A 24,777-nucleotide genomic window follows, 5' to 3' on the forward strand; every position below is an offset into this window, starting at 1 on the left:
TTCAATCCTCATTCAGCAGGACAAATGTGATAGACATCTGAGTCAGAAGAAGACAGGGAACAGGACAGGAACCTACCACAGACAGCCTGTGAAAGTCTCTACTGATTGAGGTATCAAAGCAGAGGCTGAGACTCATAGTCAAACTTTGGACAGAGTGCAGGGAATCTTAGGAAACAAATGGGAGATAGAAAGCCCTGGAGGGGACAGGAGATCGAAAATTAGACCAACAGAATCATAAAAACTGATCCTTGGGGACCCTGAAGAGAATGATATCCCAACCAATGACAATGCATGGAAAGGACCTAAAATGCTGGCTCAGATGCAGCCCAAAGACTCAGTCTCCAAATGGGGTCCCTAGTAAGGGAAGCAGGAAGTTTCTCTGACATGAACTCAACCAGGTTCTCTGATCACAGCCCCCTGGGGGTGCAGCCTTGTTAGGTCACAGAGGAGGACAATTCAGCCAGATAGAGACCTGATAGGCTAGGGTCAAATAGAAGGGGAGGAGGACTTCCTTTATCAGTGGACTATGGGAGGGGTATAGGGGAAGGAGGGTGGGATTAGGAAGAGACAAGAGAAGGGACCACAGCCAGGATACAAATTAAATAAATTGTAATAAATGATAATAATAAAAAATTTAAAAAAACAAGGTTGTATCCTGTTTACAAATTAATAATTCTCTGCTAAAGGTAAACAAGCTATCTTTTTCCATTCACTTGCTGAAGGCCATGAAGGTTGTTTCCAAATCTTGGGTTTTGTAAAAGGTATTTTAATGAATATTAATGAACACCGCTTACATATACTCCTTTCACTACTTTTGAATATATATGTGTGTGTGTGTGTATATCTATATATATATTAAATGTGGTAGTGGATTCGGATTCAAATTGTATTGTTGAAGGAATTTTCTAAAGGAATTCTCAGATCATCGATCATAATAATCACATTTTCATAAAAACGCACAAGAATTTACATCTCTCTGCTTATCACCACCACTTTTTATTTTTACATAAGTGCCATTTGGGTGACATGGTATATCACATTGTGAATTTAAATTGCATTTTTTTTTTACTATTACTGCTGTTTTATACTTTTTATGTATCTATCAACTATTTGTATGAACTCTTGTGAAATATGTATTTAAGTCTCCAGATAATTTTGCAATTGAATTGTTTTCTGTTATAGTTTTATCTTCTCTTTTTATTATGAGTATTAACACTGTATCAATTTTCTTCATTTATTTTGATCATGTTTTCCCTCTCCTGGCAGCTTCTCCCTGAATGTTTCACTTCCTACCCATCCAACTCTATGCTCAATCTCTTTCTCTCTATCTCCCTCTTTCTCCCTTCCTGGTCTCAAAAAAACATCCCACAAAACTATAAAAATAAAATCAAAACAAAAAAAAACCCCCACAAAAACAAAAATTCACAAAAAAAGAAAGAAAACGTCCACAAAAATAATCATGGAGTTCATTTTGTGTTGTTCATGGGCATGGAGCATGCTCTGGAGTATGGTGGATAAATATAGTGACACTATATATTAAAGAAAACAGAATATATTTTGGCTAGTACCTAAAAATTGTGATTGGCTTCTTGGCTAAGGGTCGGATCTGTGTCTAATTCCCCCTTTTAGTGCCGTAACTACATCTGGTTTGAACCTGTATATGGCCTATGTGTGTTGGCAAAGTATTTTTGAGCTCCTACATGTTTTCGGTTTGAAACTCACTTTTTTTTCTTTTGGAGTCACTCATGACTTTAACTCTTAAAATCTTTCTGCTTCCTTTTCCACATAGATTCCTGAATATTGGGGAGAAGATATGGCTTGATGAAGATATCCCATTTGTCAAAATTAAATCAAGATCAGGCAAGTAGATTGAATATTCCTATTATCTCCCAAGGAAATAGAAGCAGTCATCAAAAATCTTCTTTCCAAAATGAACCCAGGGTCAGATGGTTTCAGCTCAGAATTCTGCCAGGCCATCAAGGAAGTACTAACTCCAATTCTCTTCAAATTATTCCATAAAATAGAAACAGAAGGAACATTACCAAACTCAATCTATGAAGCCATGGTCAACTTGATACCAAAACCAAACAAAGACCCAACAAAAAAGAGAACTTCAGACCTAACTCATTTATGGACATTGATGCAAAAATACTCAATAAAATAATTGCAAACCAAGTCCAAGAACACGTAAAAGATATCATCCACCATGACCAAGTAGTCTTCATTCCAGAAATGCAGGAGTGGTTCAATATTTGAAAATCCATCAATGGAATCCAGCATATAAACAAACTGAAGGAGACAAACCACATGATAATCTCCTTAGATGCTGAAAAAGCATTTGACAAAATACAACACCTATTCATGTTTGAAGCCATGGAGAGATCAGAGATACAAGGCACATACCTAAACATAGTAAAGGCAATATATAGCAAGCCTATAGCCAACATCAAACTCAATGGAGAGAAACTTAAATCAATCCCACTGAACTCAGGGACAAGGCAAGGCTGCCCACTATATCCAAATCTGTTCAATATAGTACTTGAAGTCCTAGTAGAGCAATCAGACAACTAAAGGAGATCAAGGGGATACAAATCGGAAAGGAAGAGGTCAAAATGTCACTATTTGCTGATGATATGATAGTATACATGTGAAACCCCAAAATTTCAACCAGAGAACTCCTTCAGCTGATAAACACCTTGAAAAATGGGATACAGAGCTAAACAGAGAATTCTCAATAGAGGAACACTGAATGGCAGAGAAACACTGAAAGAATGCACAACATCCTTAGTCATTAGGGAAATGCAAATCAAATGACCCTGAGGTTTCACCTTACAACCATCAAAATAGCTAAAATGAAAAACTCAAGTGATAATACATGCTGGAGAGGATGTGGAGAAAGGAGAATCCTCTTTCATGCTGGTGGGAATGTAAACTTGTAAAATCACTTTGGAAATCAATCTGGCACTTTCTCAGACAATTAGGAATAGTGCTTCCTCAAGGTCCAGCTACACCACTCCTAGGAATATATCCAAAAGATGCTCAAGTATAAAACAAGGACATTTTTTTCAACCATGCTGGTAGTACCTTTATTCATAATAGCCAGAACTTGGAAACAACCCAGATGTCACTCAACGGAGGAATCGATATAGAAATTGTGGTACATTTACACAATGGAATACTACTCAGCAATTAAAAACAAAGAAATCATGAAAATTTGCAGGCAAATGGTGCGAACTAGAAAAGATCAACCTGAGTGAGGTATCCCAGAAACAGAAAAACACACATTGTATATACTCACTTATATGTGGATACTAGACCTAAAATATAGGGTAAACCTTCAAAAATCTGTACACCTAAAGAAGCTAAGTAAGAAGGAGGACCCTGGATAAGATGATCAATACTCACTCAGAAAGACAAACGGGGTGGACATTGGAAGAAGGATAAAAGAGGAAACAGGACAGAAGCCTACCTCAGAGAGCCTCTGAAAAAGTGTATACAGCAGTGTATCAAAGCAAATGTTGTGGCTCATAACCAAATTTTTGGCAGAGTGCAGGGAATTTTAGGAAAGAAGCTGATATTAGTAAGACCTGGAGAGGACAGGAGTTCTACAAGGAGAGCAACAGAACCAAGATGTCTGGGCATAGGGGTCTTTTCTAAGACTGATATTCCAACCAAGGTACATTCATTGATGTAACCTAGAACCCCTTCTCAAATGCAGCTCAGTATCCAAGTGGGTTACCTAGTAAAGGGAACAGGAACTGTCTCTGACAGGAACTCAGTAGCTAGCTCTTTGACAGCCTCCCCCTGAGGGGGGGAGCGGCCTTGCCAGGCCATAGAGGAAGACAATGCAGAGAGATCAATAAGCTAGGGTCAGATGGAAGTGGAGGACGTCCTTCCCTATCAGTGCACTTGGAGTTTGGCATGGGAGGAAATGAAGAAGGGAGAGTAGGATTGGGAGAGAATGAGGGAGGGCTCTACAGCTGGGATACAAAATGAACAAACTGTTTACAATATAAAAATAAAAATTTAATTGAAAATAAGTATTATTTAGAATACGTAAAGAACTAAAACTACAGAACACGAAAAAAAAAAGAAAAAACTAATTGGGGTTTACTGAACAAAGAGGTTTACTGAACAAAAATTGGGTATATTGAATAAAGGAGGGTTCACAAAAGATGAAACATTAATGGCTGGGAAACGCTTAAAGAAATGTTCAACATACCCAGACATTAGGGAAAAGCAAAGCAAAATATTCTTTTATATCACCCTTCCCCAGTTAGAATGACCAAGATCAATAAAATAAGTGACTGTTCATGCAGATGAGGATATGGCAAAATAACAGTTATTCACTGCTGAAACAACCTCTATGAAAATTAGTTTGGGGCTTGAGGGCAGAGCCAAGATGGCGACTAGCACACGCAGTTTCTGACCTATGGAATTGCTGAATGCCTGAGTTTGTGAGTCAAAGGACTTCGTAAGCCAGGGAAACAACAATGAGGCTTTCTAAACGACAGGGATCATCGCATGAGGTGAGAACTTTGGTCTAGGGTCACCCGTGGACTGGTTTGGGGAAAGAGAGAAATGATCCTTTGATCTCATGGCACTCCCCTTTTTCATACAACCCTCCTCCTTGGCACAGCTGTCTCACGGAGATTCTTAGCTCAGAGCTCACTTCCTGGGGTCTGTAGCAACTTAGACAGAGTTCCTAGCCCCTTAGCTGTAACTGCCAGAAGTACCAGTCTGGAGTCCCAGACCTGCGACACCATCCTCCCAGGGTCCCAGGTCTGCTAGCTGCCATACTGGCTCTGCAGGGTCTCCCAGCCACTGACTTTATGGCCCACCCAAACCCTCACTGACAGATAATACACAATATACCCACCAAAGCCCAGCAGACACGACATACAAGCTAGGCACACCAGGCACTGGGCCTCCCAGGCCTGGAGAGCACAGTGGAGGACACCCAGGGCTTCCCAGAAGGCATCTGGACCAGCATCCCAGTCTCCATCTGCAGCTGGACTTCCTAACCTGCCTGCTGCAGCTTCAGTGAGCTGGCAGAATGCATCAGTCCTCCTCCATAAGACCAAGCCGGGCCAAACCAGAGAGCCACAATCCCTGCCAATGTGACATGCTTGAGAGTGAGCGCGCCCTTGAGTGTCTACAGAGCACCAGATCCAGGGTCCTTCTAAAATAGAAGCCAGGCATCGGACTGCTCCCACACACATAACCGATGTAGGAAACAGAGGGTCACTTTGGACATTGAAGCCCCTGCTCTGCAGGTCCAGCTGAGGAGTGAAGGCAGATAATGCCAGAAATTGTGCTGAGACCATCACCAATGCCTGCTACATATATAGTGCATGCCCAAATAACCCCCAGAAGCCTGCAAGGCAGAGCCCCTCCCACACACTCAAGGGTTCAACATTCTCTATCACTCTGTCCCTTGAGACACACTTGCTTGCACACTTACACACACACACACACACACACACACACACACACACCTGCATTGCCCTTTTGTGCCCATGTACTTTCCTCCCACAGATACAACTAGTGCACCAACACACAGGCTGAGGCCACGGGACCTCTCTCAGCCTCCTGAAGAACTCTCCAGACGCCAGAGAGAGACAGTACCAGTCTGAACTGCAGAATCCAGAAACAAGCAGGGAAGTTTTCAGATAAGCCAATGGCCAGGGGTAGGCGAGAGAACACTTCCAACATAAATCAGGACATCATGACTTCACCAGCAGCCCCCAAAATTGATAGATACTCCAATTCATCAGAAGCACAGGAAATGACTTTAAAGCTATGCTTACCTAATTATTTGAAGCTCATAAAGAGGAACAATAGCCATGCAAGTTCAGACAGTTAAAGAGGAAATGAACAAATCTATCAAAGATTTGGCCAGTCAATTGGAGGCAAAAAAAGAGGAGGAAATAGACAAAATTCTTAAAGAAACACAGGCAAATATAGCCAAACAAATAGAGAGAAAAGTAGAGATACAATTTGTGGCATATAGAGAGAAAATGAACAAAAAAATAGAGACCATCATAGAGAGACTGGAATCCATATTCAAACAGATGAAGGAAGTGGTGCAATGCATGAAAACAGAATTAGAATCAATGAAGAAAACACAAACTGAGAAAACCCTGGAACTGGAGAACTTGGAGAAAAGATCAGGAACCACAAAGGTAAGCATCACCAACAGAATATAAGAGATGGAAGAGAGAATCTCTGGAGCTGAAGATACATTCACAGAAACTGATACTTCTCTCAAAGAGAAAGTAAAATCAAAAAAGTCTCAAACACAAATTATCCAAGAAATCAAGGATGCCATGAAAGGATGAAATCTAAGAATAATAGGAATAGAGAAAAAAAAAAAAGATTTAAGGCTCCAAGGTACAGAAAATATTTTCAAGAAAATCATAGAAGAAAATTTTCCCAACTTAAAGAAAAAGATGTACATAAATATACAAAATGGCTACAGAACACCAAATAGACTAAACCAGAAAAGAAACACATCACGTCACATCATAGTCAAAACATTAAATCTACATAACAAAGAAAAGATATTAAAAGCAGCAAGGAAAAAAGGCTAAGTAACATATGAAGGTAGACCTACCAGAATCACACCAGACTTCTCAGCAGAAACTATGAAAGCCAGAAGGGCCTGGGCAAATGTCATGCAGACTTTAAGGGACAACAGATGCCAATCCAGACTACTATACCATGCAAAGCTTTCAAGCAACATAGATGGAGAAAACAAAACATTCCACGAGAAAACTAAATATCTGTAATATCTTCACATCAAACCAGCCCTACAGAAGATACTAGAAGGAAAACTCCAATCCAATGAAAATAACTTCACCCAAGATAACATAGCATACAGAAAATATTCCGACAAAAATTAAAAGAAAACAAAATGAAACACAGTAAGACTACTGACTCCAATATAAAAGGAACTAACTTTCATTGGTCATTATTATCCATCAACATCAATGGACTCAACTCTCCAATAAGAAGACACAGACTAACAGAATGGGTGTGGAAACAGGATCCAACATTCTGCTGCGTCGAACAAATGCATATCTGCAACAAAGAGAAGCACTACCTCAGACTAAAGGGCTGGAAAAAATGTCTTCCAAGGAAACGGACCCAGAAAAATGCTGGGGTAGCTATCTTAATGTCTAATAAAATAAACTTTCAACCAAAATTAATCAAAAATGATGAGGAGGGACACTACATTCTCATCAAAGGAAAAATCCACCGAGAGGACATCACAATTCTGTACATCTATGATCCAAATACAAGAGCACCTACATTCATAAAGGAAACATTATTAAAACTTAAATCACACATCGATCCCAACAACTTAATAGTGGTAGACTTCAACACCCCACTTTCACCATGGGACAGATCATTTAGACAGAAGCCTAATAAAGAAATAAAGACATTTACAGAGGTCCTAAATCAAATGGACCTAATAGATGTCTACAGAACTTTCCACCCAAACACAAAAGAGTATACCTTCTTTAAAGCACCTCATGTAACCTTCTCCAAAATAGACCATATAGTTGATCACAAAGCAAGCCTCAACAGATACAAGAAGACTGAAATATCCCCTGTATTCTTTCTGAACAACCTGGACTAAAGCTGGACGTCAACAACAATGGAATCAGAAAAAAGCCTACAAGCACATGGAAACCGAACCAATTGCTGCTTAATGACAGCTGGGTTAAGGAAGAAATAAAGAAAGAAATTAAAGACTTCCTAGATTTCAATGAAAATGAAGGTGCAACATATGCAAATTTGTACGACACAATGAAAGCAGTGCTCAAAGGAAAATTCATAGCACTAAGTGCCTTCAAGAAAAAATTTGTGACATCTCATACATACAAGCAAGTTGATGGCCCAAGTGAAAGCCCTAGGAAAAAAAAAAAAGAAGCAAATACACCCAAGAGGAGCAGATAGCTGGGAATAATCAAATTCAGGGCTGAAATCAATCAATTAGAAACAAATAAAACTATTCAAAGAATCAATGAAACCAAGAGATGGTTATTTGAGAAAATCAACAAGATAGACAAACTTTTAGCAAACTAACTAAAAGGCAGAGAGAAACTATCCAAATAAGCAAAATCAGAAATGAAAAGGGAGACATAACTACAAACACCGAGGAAATCCAATCATACTACAAAAGCCTCTATGCCACAAAATTCAAATATCTAAAAGAAATGGACAGTTTTCTTGATGGATTCCATGTACCAAAATTAAGTCAAGATCAGGTAGAAAAACTGAATAGTCCTATATATCCTAAGGAAATAGAAGGTATCATCAACAGTCTCTCTTACAAAAAAAGTCCTGACCCAGAAGGATTCATTGAAGAATTATACCAGACCTTCAAGGAAGTGTTAACTCCAATTCTCTCCAAACTATTCCACAAAATAGAAATAAAAGGAACATTACCAAACTCATCCTATGAAGCCACAGTCACCTTGATACCTAAACCAGACAGACAAAGACCCAACATAAAAAGAGAACTTCAGACAACTAGGAATAGCGCTTCCTCAAGATACAGCCATACCACTCCTAGGCATATACCCAAAAGAGGCTCAAGTACACAAAAAGGACATTTGCTCAACCATGTTTGTAGCAGCTTTATTTGTAATAGCCAGAAGCTGGAAACAACCCAGATGCCCCTCAACTGAAGAATGGATGCAGAAACTGTGGTACATCTATACAATGGAGTATTACTCAGCAATGCAAAATAAGAAAATCATGAAATTTGCAGGTAAATGGTGGGACCTGGAAAGGATCATCCTGAGTGAGTTGTCCCAGAAGCAAAAAGACACGCATGGTATATACTCACTCATATAAACATACAATATAGAATAAACCCACTAAAATCTGTACATCTAAACAAACTAAGCAAAAGAGTGGACCCTAACTAAAATGTTCAATCCCCATCCTGAAAGGCAAAGAGGATGGACATCCGAAGAAAAAGAAAATAGGAAACAACCTCAGAACCTGCTACAGAGGGCCTCTGAAAGCCAGAAGAAAACAGGAAACAACCTTGAAACCTACCACAGAGGGCCTCTGAAAGCTTCTGCAGTATAGACTGTCAAAGCAGATGCTGAGCCTGATGGCCAACTGATGGGCAGAGTGAATAAAATTTTATGTAAGAAGTGGGAAATAGTAAGAGCTGGAGGGGACAGGAACTCCACAAGGAGAGCAACAGAACAAGATAATTTGAACACAGGGAACTTCCCAGAAAATCATACTCCAACCAAGGACTATTCGTGGAGATGACCTGGAACCCCTGCACAGGTGTAGCCCATGGCAGTTCAGTGTCCAAGTGGGTTACATAGTAATGGGAAGAGGGACTGCCTCTGACATAATCTGATTGGCCTGCTTGTTCATCACTTCCCTCTGAGGGGGGAGCAGCCTTACCAGGCCACAGTAGAGGACAATGCAGCCACTTTTGATGAGAACTGATAGACTAAGATCAGAAAGAAGAGGAGAACCTCCCCTATCAGTGGACTTGGGGAGTGGCATGCATGCAGAAAGGGGAGGGAGGGTGGGATCAGGAGGGGAGGAGGGAGGGGCTTATGGGGGGATACAAAATGAATAAAGTGTAATTAATAAAAAATTAAAAATAAATAAATAAATAAAGAGAACTTCAGACCTATCTCTCTTATGAACATTGATGCAAAAATACTCAATAAAATACTTGCAAACTGAATCCGAGAACACATCAAAGATATCATCCACTATGACCAAGGCTTGATCCCAGGCATGCAAGGGTGGTACAACATACAGAAATTCATCAATGTAATACACCACATAAACAAACTGAAGGAGAAAAAACACATGATCATCTCCTTATATGCCAAAAAAGCATTTGACAAAGTACAACACCCATTCATGTTTGAAGTCTTGGAGAGATCAGTGATAAAAGGCTCATACCTAAATATAGTAAAGGCACTATACAGCAATTCTATAGCCAACATCAGACTCAATGGAAAGAAACTTTAATCAATCCCACTGAAATCAGGGACAAGACAAGGCTGCCCACTCTCTCCATATCTATTCAACATATTACTTGAAGTCCTAGCTAAAACACTAAGACAACTAAAGGAGATCAAAGGAATACAAATCGGAAATGAAGAGTTCAAAGTGTCACTGTTCGCAGATGATATGATAGTATACATGACAGACCCCAAAATTCAACCAAAGAACTCCTTCAGCTGATAAATACCTTCAACAAAGTGGCAGGATACAAAATCAACTAAAAAAAAAAAAATCAGAAGCCCTCCTGTATACCAAAGCAAAAGGGCAGAGAAAGAAATCAGGGAAACAACACCCTTCACAATAGCCACTAATAACATAAAGTACCTTGGGGTGACTCTAACCCAAGCAAGTGAAAGACCTGTTTGAAAAAAAAAAAAAACTTTAAGTCTCTGAAGAAAGAAATTGAAGAAGATATCAGAAGATGGAAAGATCTCCCATGCTCATGGATTGGTACGATTAACATTGTGAAAATGGCCATCCTGCTAAAAGCAATCTACATATTCAATGCAATTCCCATCAAAATACCTACTCAGTTCTTTACAGACCTTGAAAAAAAAGATTCTCAGATTCATATGGAGAATCAAAAAACCCAGAATCTCCAAAACGATCCTGTAAAACAACAGATCATCTGGAGGTATCTCCATTCCCGATCTCAAGCTGTACTACAGAGCAATAGTAATAAAAACTGCATAGTATTGGCATAGAAACACAAAGGAGGATCAATGGAACTGAATAGAAGACCCAGAAATAAACTCATACGTGTATGAATAATTGAGTCTTGACAAAGAAGCCAAAACCATTGAATGGAAAAAAGCCATCATCTTCAACAAATTTTGTTGGTCCAAATGGATGTCTACCTGCAGAAAAATGAAAATAGATCCATATTTAATACCCTGCACAAAACTAAAGTCCAAGTGGATCAAAGACCTTATCATAAAACCAGATACACTAAATCTGTTGGAAGGAAAAGTGGGGAAGAGCCTTGAACTCATTGTCGCAGGAGACAACTTCCTGAAGAGAACACCAACAGCACAGGCTCTAAGAGCAACAATCAATAAATGGGACCTCATGAAACTGAATAGCTTCTGTAATAAAATGTAACTGATAAGAAAAAAATAAAATTAAAAAAAAAGTGAAGGACACTCTTGTCAGAACAAAACTTCAGCCAACAGACTGGGAAAGGATCTTCACCAACCCTATATCTGACAGAGCGCTGATATTCAGAATATATAAAGAACTAAAGAAGTTAAAAAGCAATAAATCAAGTAATCCAATTGAAAAATGGAGAACATAGCTAAACAGAGAATTCTCTGTAGAGGAATATAGAATGGCAGAGAAACACTTAAAGAGATTGCTCAACATCTTTAGCCATCAGAGAGATGCAAATCAAAATGACCCTGAGATATCACCTTACACCCATCAAAATGGCTAAAATCAAAAACTCAAATGACAACACATGCTGGAGGGGTTGTGTAGAAGTGGAAGCCTCCTCCACTGCTGGTGGGAATGTAAACTGGTACAACTACTTTGGAAGTCATTCTGGTGCTTTCTCAGACAATTAGGAATAATGCTTCCTCAAGACCCAGCAAAACCACTCCTAAGCATATACCCAAAATTTGCTCAAGTACAAGGACATTTGCTCAACCATGTTTGTAGCAGATTTATTTGTATTAACCAGAACCTGGAATCAACCCAGATGTCCATCAATGGAGGAATGGATACAGAAATTGTGGTATTTTTACACAATGGAATACCACTCAGCAATTAAAAATGAGGAAATCATGAAATTTGCAGGCAAATGGTGGGATCTAGAAAAGGTCATTCTGAGTGAGGTATTCCAGAAGGAGAAAGACACACATGGTATATACTTACTTATATAGACCTATAAGATATGATAAACATAATGAAGTCTATACACCTAAAGAAGATAAACAAGAAAGAATACCTGGGGTCAGATGATCAATCCTCACTTTGGAAGACAAATGAGATGTGCATTGGACATAGGAGTAAACAAGTAACAGGACAGGAGTCTACCACAGAAGGCCTCTGAAACACTCTACCTAGCAGTGTATCAAAGTAGATATTAAGACTCATAACCAAACCTTTGGCAGAGTGCAGGGAATCATGTGAAAAAAGGGCGGAGTTAGTATGACGTGGAAAGGATAGGATCTCCACAAGGACCAAATATATCTGGGCACAGGGGTCTTTTCTGAGACTGATACTCCACCAAGGACCAAGTCTGAATATAACCTAGAACTTCTGCTTGGATGTAGCCCGTGGTAGCTCAGTAACCAATTAATTTCCCGTAGTAAGGGGAACAGGAACTCAATGGCAGACTCTTTGACCTCCCTATCCGCCAACGGAGGAGCAGTCCTGCTAGGCCACAGAGGAGGACACTGTAGCCATTCCTGAAGATACCTGATAAATCAGGGTCAGTTGAAAGGGGAAGAGGTCCTCCTCAAGCAGTGGACTTGGAAAGGGGCAGGGAAGAGATGATGGAGGGAGGTATTGGGAGGGAATGAGGGAGTGGGATACAGCTGGGATACAGAGTTAATGAAATGTAACTAATAATAAAAATTAAAAAAAAGAAAATTAGTTTAGCAGTTTCTTAGAAATTTGACAATTTCTTTTATTATTATTATTATTATTTTTCTTTTTAGTTACATTTTGTTAACTCTGTGTCCCAGCTGTATCCCGCTCCCTCATTCCCTCCCCAACCCCACACTCCCTCCCTGGTCTTCTCCCTGCCCCTTTCCAAGTCCACTGATAGGGGAGGACCTCCTCCCCTTTCATCTGACCCTGTTTTATCAGGTATCTTCAGGGCTGGCTGCAAAGTCCTCCTCTATACCTTAAAAAAGGGCATACAATTCTTGGGCATATACTCAAAGGACTGCAGAGATGCTAGCTCACCCTTGTTCGATGCTGCTCTATTTATAATAGGCCAAAAATCAAAAATCCTTGATGACCATCAATTGGTGAAAGCATAATGTAATTAAAGTAGATTTATACAATGCAATTTTATCCTAAAAATGAAAAATTCAAGTAAATGGATGGAGCTAGAAGAAAATTATCCTGAGTGAAGTAACTCTGACCTCAAAAGCCTACACACATGCACACACACACACACACACACACACACACACACACACACACACACCTCTATGCATATCATACAGAAAGCATGACACAATCAATTACAGATTACACAACTAAGTCCAGCTTGGTGAAACAATGAGGTTTTTTTTAATTACAATTTATTCAGTTTGTATCCCTCCCTCCTCCCCTCAACCCTCCTGTCCCTTACTCTTCTCTTATGCTCCCCCGCCCCCTAGTCCACTGATAGTGGAGGTCATTCTCCTTTCCCTCTGACCCTAGTCTACCAGATCTCATCAGGACTGGCTATATTGTCTTCATCTGTAGCCTGCTAAGGCTGCTCCAACCCCTTAGTGAACATGTGTGTGGGATTACTTACAGGACCAGAAATGTCCAAAAGATAGTACTATCACAAAAGTCCACCCCAATATAGCAATAACTTCCAAAAGCTAGATACCTGAAGCACACTGCACAGTCTTCAGGCAGCTCACCAGTTTGCAGAGTATCTTTTCCAGGCTTCTCAATTGGTCTGAGACTCTTCCAAAGAGCTTGTCTGGTAATTCTTCTATCAAGTTATTCTGCTCTCTGCTTCTTCTAGCCTGCTTGTCTTGTCTGAGTGTCTTCTATGCATCATAACTTATCTGAAGGTGACTCTTATCAATATTTACTGCTTTCTTGTGGTAAGGTTGGAGGCCTAATGAAACTAGTAACTTCATGAAGCTATCTTGAGCTACTCCTGTTTTACTGAGTTTCTTGCAGTATTTCAATTCTCTTTATGATATCCCATGTAAAGAAATTTCCCTTCAAGATAGAACTGTTTATTCTTGGAGGCAATCACTATACAATGTATGTGGATGCTATCATGTAAATCTTTGACATGTGGGCTACCAGCAAATAACCACAGAGTTTGGTTATCTCGGTAGCTACAAGACAAAGGATTTAGTGCTCCTTAGTGTTCCTATTCATGTAATGAAAACACCATGACTATAGCAATTAGAGGAAGAAAGGGCTTTCTTTACTTATGCTTCCACATCATAGTTCATCAACAAATGAAGTCAGGACAGGAACTTAAGCAGGGTAAGATCCTGGAATTCAGAAAATGATTCAAAGGCCAAGGAAGTCTGATGCTTACTAGTTCACTTCTCATGGCTTTTTCAACATGCTTTCTTATAGAATCCAGGGCTACCAGCACAGGAAAGTCAGCAGTTCAAACCGGCTGTCCTTTCATGAATCACTAATTAAGAAAATTTCCCACAGGCTTGCCTATCTCTGGGTGTATGGAGGCATTTTCTCTATAGAAGTTCCCTCCACTTTGATGACTCTAGCTCATGTCAAATTGACAAAATATTAGCCAGCACAACTGACCCTTTGTCAAATTGACACACAAGCAAATCATTTTCAATTAGAATATTTTCTTTCTCATTTATCACCAAATTGGCACATTAATATTAATATCAAAATCTAAAATATAAACCACTTCATAATTTCCACTGTCCTTACTAATTCAAACACTTTTCCGAAGATTTCACCTCAGGGACACTGGCCTCTTCTTAATTACTGCTAATTTCTTTGTTTCCTCTGAGCAGCTGTGAATATCCCAACAAACCAAAGCTTTTACTTTAGTAGTGCTGGTTTATTCTGAAGCAGAGGTGATTCTTGGTCCCCACTAACCAGAACCATAGAATTTTAATTCAAAATAACAAATAAGTCCAATAGAGTCATTCATTGTTCAAAAGGGTCCCATGAGCATCACCAAATATCAGAGCTATTGTAAAAACTACTGGAATGGATGCTTTCTACAATCTGACAGTAATATCTAATTTCTCTGTCATATGTTTCATTTGCAAGCATTTTCTTCCATTCTGTCTATTGTCTTTACTCTGAAAGTTTCCTCCTTGGTAACGGACATTCATAGCCCCAGAAGATGATGTGCTGGATACTTGGGAACAGAATCAATCCACCGTCATATCTGTGAATCTTGAATACTACAATGATGACTGCTTTGGCATGATGTGCCCACTGGTGGACTACTGGCATGGATTTTATGAGGGTAATGATCCACACTGTTGCTTATATTTAAGTCCCAATCTACGGGAAGAAACATATTCCTGTTATTTACCTTGCCTAGAACCGATGTTTGGGAAGCTCATATGTTCTAGAGCTACTTCTCTTCTTTTGATAAACACCCATGGTTTCTAACTACAATTTAAATACTTATTTTATTTATTTATTTATTTATTTATTTACTTACTTACTTACTTACTTACTTACTTACTTACTTACTCACTTACTTATTTACTTATTTAATTTATTTTACATCACAGGTGTAGCCTCTTCATCCCCTCCTCTTAGTCCTACCATCCCTCCTTTATCTCCCCATTCCTACCTCTCTATTCCTCAGGAAAAGGGAGCTTCCACTCACCAACCCACCCCAGCTCATCAAGTCAAATCAGGACGTCCTTTTTCCTTGTGGCCTCCCATAATCCTTAGTTTCTTCTTCTTTTGTGTTCTGAAAAATACTCTGACAAGAAACAACTTAGGAACTAAGAGATTTATTTTCAATCAGAAGTCCATGTTGCAGACCATTATTTCAAAGAAGTCAGGTAGGATCCTAAAGAATCCTATCTATACTCAAGACCTAAGAGGGAGGGAACATACACATTCATCCTCAGTACACAGCTAGCATTTTATAATGCAAAGATCCAAACCAAAGAATCCACTTTCCAAACCAAGTGGAACCTACTTTCCTTCTGTATTTTCCAGCATCAATTTGAATAATAAAGGCAATTCCCCACAGATATGCCTAATGTACACAGTTATTCGCTGAGACTCCCTTCCCAAATGATTTTAGGTGTGTCAAGTTAACAATTTAAATTCAGTATCATGCCAAAAATTAGTGTTGCTCTTGAACTTCATCAAAAAGCCTGTTTTTTTAAATACAAGGTGGTTGATACAAGACTCACAAGCAGTCAAAGTTCAAAGAATAAGTGGCTATTCATGATTAGTTCTAAATATCACCCTGTCCCAACTCTCCTCAGATGAAAGACTGGAAAGAGTGTAAAAACCAGGGGTTAATAAAAATGTTACAAAATAGTGTCTTGAGAACACGACAAGAGCCATCATACTCCTGAATTCACTGAAGATGTGGTTAGCTGCATAAGACCTGTACAAGGTTTGGCCTGCCAACCTCTCATCATGGAAGATAAAAGGTCTCTTGGGGCAACCCTAATTAAATTCAGAGATTCACACACTCACAAAAAGACAGAAGAAACAGGAGGAAAAATGCCTGAGAACAAGAAGGGTTTTAGTGAAATAACAAAGGAGATAGGATCAGGTACCAGTTGGAGAAAAAATTAACTTTATTATATGCCTGTATGAAACTATCAGAAAAAAGTATTATATCTATTACATATATTTATTATATCTATGGTGTTGAAAATGTGTGTATGTTTGTGCATTCTGTTGCATTCTCTGTACAGAAACTAGGATATTTAGTTTCATGAACTTAAGCAATTTTTCAAGCCTTCGACAGTATTTTAGAGTACTTCATTTTAAAGTCATTATTATCTAAATGTTCAGTTGGTATAGAGATCACACCAATTTATTTGGAAGATTATTGTATTTTGTTGAAACAGTTTCTGATATGCACCCTAATTTTATCTTAATTTCTTTCCCAGAATATTATTCTAGCTTCACTATCATAAATCATTCTGCTCCCTGCTGAGTACTTATGTGTCTCCAATATAGGAGGAAAATTGCACCTCTTCTAACGTTTAGCTGCTTTTCACTTAACAGGAAAGTCTAGTGCCTAATTGAGACAATGCAGAAATCCAGGCTAGAATTCTCCTGCCATCTGTTTCCATTGTTAATGTCTCTATTTTGAAAAACATGAAACCAAAAATTATCATTTAATTCATTTATAAATGTAAAATACACTTTGATCAAATAGACACATGTAGCGATATATATGTATATATACACAAACAAATATATACATACATATAGAATATATAGAATATATATATTTGACTTTACTCATTAGAGCAACAACTGCCACAGATATATAATCTCTGATAATTTGCTGTGAGTTATTTAACATAATTATATTGTTCTGCTATTTTAATGTCAATCAGTGCATTTTAGAATTTTATGATGAAAGAGCTATATGCATTTTCTAAAGTTTCTATAGTAAAGCACCACAAATTTATGTGTTGGCAACATAAAATCTTATTATTTTTCATGTACCAATGTAATACGGTCTTATCAATTAATATCAAAGTGTGCATCATAAGTGGTAAATTATTTCTTGAAGTACCAAAGAGTATCTCACTTTTCAAAGGCTGACCACATTTATTGACTGAGTTTCTTTACTGAGTCAATTACAGTTTCACAGTTCTGACTTCCTTCTATCACAGACTCTCTTTACTGACATCTTGTATCAGTTTCTGCTTCTTAGGACCATGATTCTCAGAGAGATTATCTGGGATAAAAATTTATATTTTAAAATAAATGGATTAGAATTTTAATTTTATCCTCTTGTTTATGTTATGCAAGATAACATATTAACAGACTCTAAGAATTGGAGTATGATCAACATATTGTGTTTTGTTACATTACTGCTAGTATCTCGCATCCAACTGGTACAGACATGTGAAGTGGATTTTGACTGAATTACTCTTATGCAGCTCTTGTGAAAATAATTACAGCCATGTTGGCTTGATACAGGCATTTGTAATGTAATATCAAGAAGACATTAGTTCATAGCTCTCCCTTCATACTCTGGCTTTTACATTCTTCCTATGCACACTTCCATAATATTTCCTGAGTATTGGCTTAGAGGACATAAAATAGATTACCAATCTATGGTTGAGCACTCACAGTCCTTATTCCCAGCAGTTTGACCAAAAAAGAATTTTCATATTAATGACTACGCACTGAAAAAAACATCAGCTTTTTTGATAAAGTTTTAGAGGAATACAATCTATGAGTATAAGCATTTTAAAAATAGTTAGATAATATATAATTAGTAAAAAAAACACTTAAAATGCCTGCCCCCAGGGCCTATAATGTCTCCAATAGAAAGTTTTTGACAAGATTTATAGATCAACCATGAAAACTCCCATGTGGAAGAGGCCTTGAAACCAGAAAGCGGATGGTTATCCCTACAACTACCGATGCTCTTGAGTCAATGAACACAGCTCTCCTGCTGGATCAGTACATAGGGTCTAGCACTAAAAGTATGGTACTGTACCGAACAGAACCTTCTCAAAACCAGAAACACAAATGTTTAGTAAATACTTTAAATGGTTTTCAAAATAATTTGACTACTTGGAAAATGAAGATTAAAATTATTTTATGATTCCATCTCACCCCATACAGGAGCCTAGCATAACTGTATTCTAAGAAGCTTCATCCTGCAGCTGATGGAAACAGATGCAGAGACTCACAGCCAAGCAACAGGCTGGGCCAGAGAATTTTGTGGAAGAGTGGCAGGAATGGTTGAGGGATTCGGAGGGGTCAAGGACACTACAAGGAGACCTACAGGGTAAACTAACCTGGTCCCATGGGGCCTCTCAAAAACTGAACAACTCCCAGAAAGCAAGCATGGGCTGGACCTAGGCCCAGCACACAGACTTTGCAGCGTGGTCAGCATGTGGGTTCCCTAGTAATGGAGTAGGAGCTATCCCCGGCTCTGTTGTTGGCTTTGGGTCCCTTTCCCTCAGCTGGGCTGCCTTGTCTGGCTTCAGTGGAAAGGATGCTCTTAGCTACACTGTGACTTGATGTGCCAGGGTGGGTTGGTACTCCTGGGGGATCTCTACTCTAAGGAGGAGAGAGAGAGGAGGAAGGGAGCGAAAGGGTGCGACTGGGAAAAGAGGAGGGAGGGGGTGCGATCAGTCTGTAAAGTGATTAAATAAACAAATAAATAAATGGAAAAAAAAGACAAAAATTATTAACAAGTAGAATGATCTAATACATTACCATTTTCAACAAATAGCTTGAGATAAAGCCTTGGATTCCCCTTGATCAAAACTTGCATGCTGACATCGAGGACCCAGATTTCATTTCAATGATACCGGTCACTTCTTAATCACAGACATTTCTTCAGCCCCATAACTGACTGTTCTATAAAACAACAACAAAAAGATTTTACTTTAAGACATACATAACCCAAAATACAACATGAACAGTCATTATAGAGTCTTTGATTTTCTCTGAAATTTTACAAGCCCGGCCTCCATTGTGTTATTTCTTTCAGCAATATGATCCCCCAAGCTCCCACAAAACAGCCCGTTAAACTTGGAGCACTCAGTGGCTTTTCCAGTCTAAAGTTCTAAGGCATCCACAATATTCTTTCAACAGTATAGTAAGGTCTGTCACAGCAATATCCCACTTGCTGGTGCTGATTTGTGCTATTAGTTTGCTCCCCTGATGCTTGAAAAAAATATAATCAAAACAAGCATTGGTAAGAAAGGGTTTATTTGTCATATATGTTGAATCATCAAGAAGAGCTAAAGCAGGAACTCAAAGCACAGCTTGAATCAACAGGCACTGAGACAGCTGTCATAAAACAGTGCGCCTCACACCCCAGATAACAACATTCATCAACATGAGGTCACTTCAGTACCCTAATTTTGCCAATAGAAAGTTCATCTAGACAAAAAGTAAACAGAATAATATAATTCATTTTCATGAAACATGAAATAGACTTAGCTGGATACCTTCATAATATTCCACCCAAACACCAAGGAATATGTATTCTATTCAGCAGCATGTGGAAGCTGCTTTGAAATTGAGCACATCCTAGAACACGAAACAAATCTTTATAAATTAGAAAGGTTAAAATAACTTCTTGTATTCTGTCTGACCATGACAGAAATACAATTCAATAGTGAGAGTAAGATATATATATATATATATATATATATATATATATATATATATTTTAAGGTGACAAATTCATGGAGATTAAACAGCATATTACTGAATGATGAATGATTCAAAGAAGACATTAGAAAGGGATAAAAAATTCTGAATGTAAATAAAAACACAAGCAATAATTCCTCTGGAAAACATTGAAAGCCATCCTACAAGGGAAATCTATATCACAAAGTGTGTACATTTAAAAATTAAAAGAAGGACAAATAAATGACTTAATGTTGTAACTTCAAATTTTGGAAAAGTAAACAAAACAAGAAAAAACCAATTTTAACACCAGTTGGTAGAAAGAACTAATAAAACTAAGAGGAGAGATCCATGAGATAAAATAGAAAGATAGAAAGCAGTAAAAAGATTCAATAAATTTATGAACTGGTTCTTTGCAAAAATAAACAAGATGGACAAACCCTTGACACTCCCCCTCCCCACAAAAGAAAAACAAAGACCAGGTGGATTTACAGAAGAATTCTATCAGAGACTCAAAGATCTATAGCTAATCCTTTTAGAAATATTTCAAAAGTAGAAACAAAAGAAGTGGGACAAAATTCGTTCTATCCATTATCCATTATACATCCTAAATTTTTTAACCAGAAAATTTCTAGAAATGATAAGCAATTTAACAATGTCAGAGGGTTCAAAATAAGCTTGCAGAGATCTGTATCCTATCATGTTTCTGGTAAAATTAATATCGTGAAATGAAAAATTTACCAAAACGTATTTGCAAAGCCAGCTCTACTTTTTTTTATTTAATTCTTTGTTTCCTTCTTCAGAAAAGTCTTTTCTCTACTAGTATATACATTCCTATTCTTGGTGGTAAAAGAATAAGGGAAGAAACATGCAGTTCTAATTTTACTGCATAGAGATCTCCATAAAATTTCAAAAATCTTCCTGCAGGGGATATGTGATTCAAGACAAAGCTCACAGCGTGGAGCCAACACAGATATTACTCCAAATGCTCAGCTCAATGAAGTACAATGAAAGGAGAGCTTGTCTACCATGCACAGACAGCTGAGGGTTTGGCAGATAGATTAAAATGGTAGCATGTTTCATAACTGGAAAAATATGCTGTCTATAAGATGAGGAAAGAGTTCTTGTCATTCCTTTGACTTTTGAACAATTTATAATGTTGGGACAGTTATGCTATTTTATTACAGGATGATAGGAGCAAAAATTGATTTCCAATGTATCAACCTTTTCATGATCTGTAACATGTGAATATTTCATAGGGCTTACCTTATTTGATTAAATTTTTTGCCATGGCTTTATAGCCTGTGGCAATAGTAAGCGATTTGCTTTAAAGTATTTAAACTTTGGTATATTTACATGAACACTTGTAACTTCCTTGTTATTTTATTGATTTCAAAACTGTTATCGAATCTCCAGGGAGTAACTCAGATTTTAATTTGCTTTTTTTACAATTGTATTTGTGTGCACCAGGCACACAAGCCATTTCGACAGTGTAAGGAATGAGTTCTCCCATGAGGGTTATGTCAACACATGACATAAACCTTATGTCAACCAACAGATAAGGAGCTGTTGATGAAATTTTCCATGGAAGAAAATGGTCTGTATGAAGGGATTGCACATATCATCCTTTGTGTTAGAAACCCTAGAGGGGTGAGAAAGCAAGGTGGGAGGAGGATGTGAGGTACCTGTGGCTGGGCAGTCAGTCAGAGCAGAGTTAAGCAGCCTTTGGGGACTCCCCCTACCCACATACTTCTGTCTCTAGACCAGGATAGATGAAAAAGAAGCCTTTTCTTGCATGAACTATTTTTTCCTCTTTGAGAATATCAATACTCATCCTCAAGTGATAGAATAAAAAATTAAAAATTAACATGTAGTACTTACTACATCTGACCCCATGCTAACTTTAGATCTTATTTCATAATATCTAAGGCTACCTGCTATGAACCACCTTAGTTCCACCTTTATCTTTTATATTCACACTTTCCAACCTTGACTCTGAGGAATAAGATTAGCCCACTCCCCTGACCCCATTTCTTGCTTCAGTGAGAGGAGTACAGGGAGTTCTAACCAATCTCCATATCACTACCATGACTACTAATTTACATTCTTAAAGTTGGTAACATTGTTCACAGAACAGGCATATTCAGCCCTATTGCCTACAGCTATAGGTCAGGAAGGGTTATTACATTAATATTAATACATATTGGAGAAATAAGTAGAAATCTTGTGCCAGAATGTTTCTTAAACTCTATATGAGCATAATTTTAATCACCATTTTTTTTTTTTTTTTTTTTTTTTTACTTCTCACAAGAACATGGTTTCCTTAGAATCACAGTTTCGGTCAGTAATAGAATTCTAAATGTTAGGAATATATAGCTATAATTCAAACTTTGTGTAATCTCTTTAAAGGGCAGAGGAAGAGTAAATAGATAGATAAGTTGATTTCATTGTAAAGTTATTGCAACATTAGAGGACAGTCATGACTTTTGTATACAAACATTTTATTTTCCCTTTATTTCTTGATGTTTTACTTGAGTTAATTTTTTTTTCTCTGCATCATTCCATTTATAATGATAATTTTAAACTGCTGCTGAAGAGGGAAACTAAGATATTGAAAAATATTTTACTTGTTTTCTTTCTTAAACAACATGAAACTTTGTTCCAATTCAGCGGTGCACAATTCCCTAATACCAAGCGAACATGACCTGCGAGACTGGAAGTCAGTTAAGAAACTCACATCTTTATTTGCACTCAGACATTTTGGAGAGTGAGACCACTTTTGTAGCTTCTTATCTGGCTGAGGCTACTTTGGATTAACAGAGGTGCTGTGACAGGAAGTTCTTCCTTGTAGCTTTCAGATGATTTGTCCAAGGCTTAAAAAGAGAAGTCAGTTTTTCCACAACATCACATGTCTTAAAGAGGTCAGTTCAGTGTGACAGTAGAAAGAGTCCACAAAATTTTAGTATTAGGTTTTTGTCATGCACAATTCTGTGGGTTCAAGAAAGAATGGATGCTAAAGAAACTAAACATGAATTAGGAAACTGGAAATATACTCTTTTTTAGCTATTGTATCCACAAGCTCAATACATTTGATGAGTTTTCTGACAAAACTCTATGTAACCTCTATGAGAAAGGTCACTTTTCTAAGTGTGTGATACTGGTATAAGTATATTCTGAGCTATAATTTTAAACTAGACTGTAGTGACCTTTTTGAAATTTGCTTTAATATATGTTTCACTTTTAGGGACACTAAAGTACACTTGATTACATTAGTATCTGGGGTACATGAAAACAAAGTTAACCTGTAAAATATGGGAAGAACACTTTCTGTCCTCAGCAAACTTTTTTTAAGGGAATGTTTGCTGTTTGTGCCACACATTTATATAGCATCACGTTAAGTTCTAATAATTTGACAATATCACAATTTAGATTTCATAAGTAATGAGTGCCTTTACCTTTTTTGCTATTTATATGAAAAATTTGCCCCAATTTATAATATGGTTGCTTCAAATATACATGGAAATTTTTCTGGTATAAAATTTTCTAAAATTATTATAATGTAATTCATAATTGTTCTATTTTTAGTGACCTATGGCGGTTGATGCAATAATCATAGCATTTGAGAGGCTGAGACAGAAGGATGAACAGAACTTCATGGAAAGTTTATGGTATGTATAAGTTCTAGGCTAACCCTGGATACATAATGATACTATGCTTCAATTAAAAATACAAAAAATCCATCTGAACATTCCTTTCAAATATTTTTGCATTTCTTATTTTAAAGAGCTTGGTTTTAAAAGTAAGCTTTGTTTATTCTCAGAACATTGAAATAGATCTAGAAATAAAGATTATAAAATTGTGAAGGAATATTGAGTAGAGATACCACTACTGACAGGACAGTAGCAAACAACTCCAGGGAGATTTATTTTAGATTGTCATAGTTTTTATTTTATTATATCCTTCTTGAAATTAATACATACTTAAATAAAATTAAGTATGTTTTAGTTATTAGCTGTCTCTACCAGACTCATTTGTTCGTGCAAACTATGCCATTTATTCTAATCACAAACATAATTATTCTTAAGCAGAACACATATAAACAACATTCACCATGTATTTTAGTGGGTAGTAGATGAATGGCTTTATCTTTGTACAGAGCTTAAAGTTCAAGGCACAGATTCATCCCATTTTTAATTTAAAAGAAGTATTATGTTGTGCTTTAAGAATTTTGTTGTCAGCCTTATTGAATAGTACATAAGGGCAGCTTAAAAATGCAAGACAATTCAAGGATTGTGTAAATATTTAATTTCTAGGTAATTTGTAATATTTTCTCATTAAAATTGTTGATGAGTCTGTTTAATGTGTGTTTTTCTAAAAAAAAAAAAATCTTGGGGGTAAAATTGTCCTCAATTCCTGTACATCGAGATTCATAAATATAAACATACCTCTACAAAACTGTTTTTGACAAACCCTATTTTTTAAAGATTTATTTATTTTATGTATATGAATGCACTATCTGCATGTACACCCGCATGCTAGAAGCAGGAATCAGAGTCCAGTGTTGATAGTTGTGAGCCACCATGTAGCTGCTGAGAATTGACCTCAGGAACTCTGGATGAGCAGATAATGCTCTTAATCACTAGCACCCCATCTCTCTAGCACCCCACATTTTAAAGGCAAAGCACAAAATATCAATGACTTCATTTCATACTTTTTACT

The sequence above is a fragment of the Psammomys obesus genome, unplaced genomic scaffold (assembly GCF_907164565.1).
Source record: "Psammomys obesus unplaced genomic scaffold, mPsaObe1.curated_primary_1811, whole genome shotgun sequence".
NCBI lineage: Eukaryota > Metazoa > Chordata > Mammalia > Rodentia > Muridae > Psammomys > Psammomys obesus.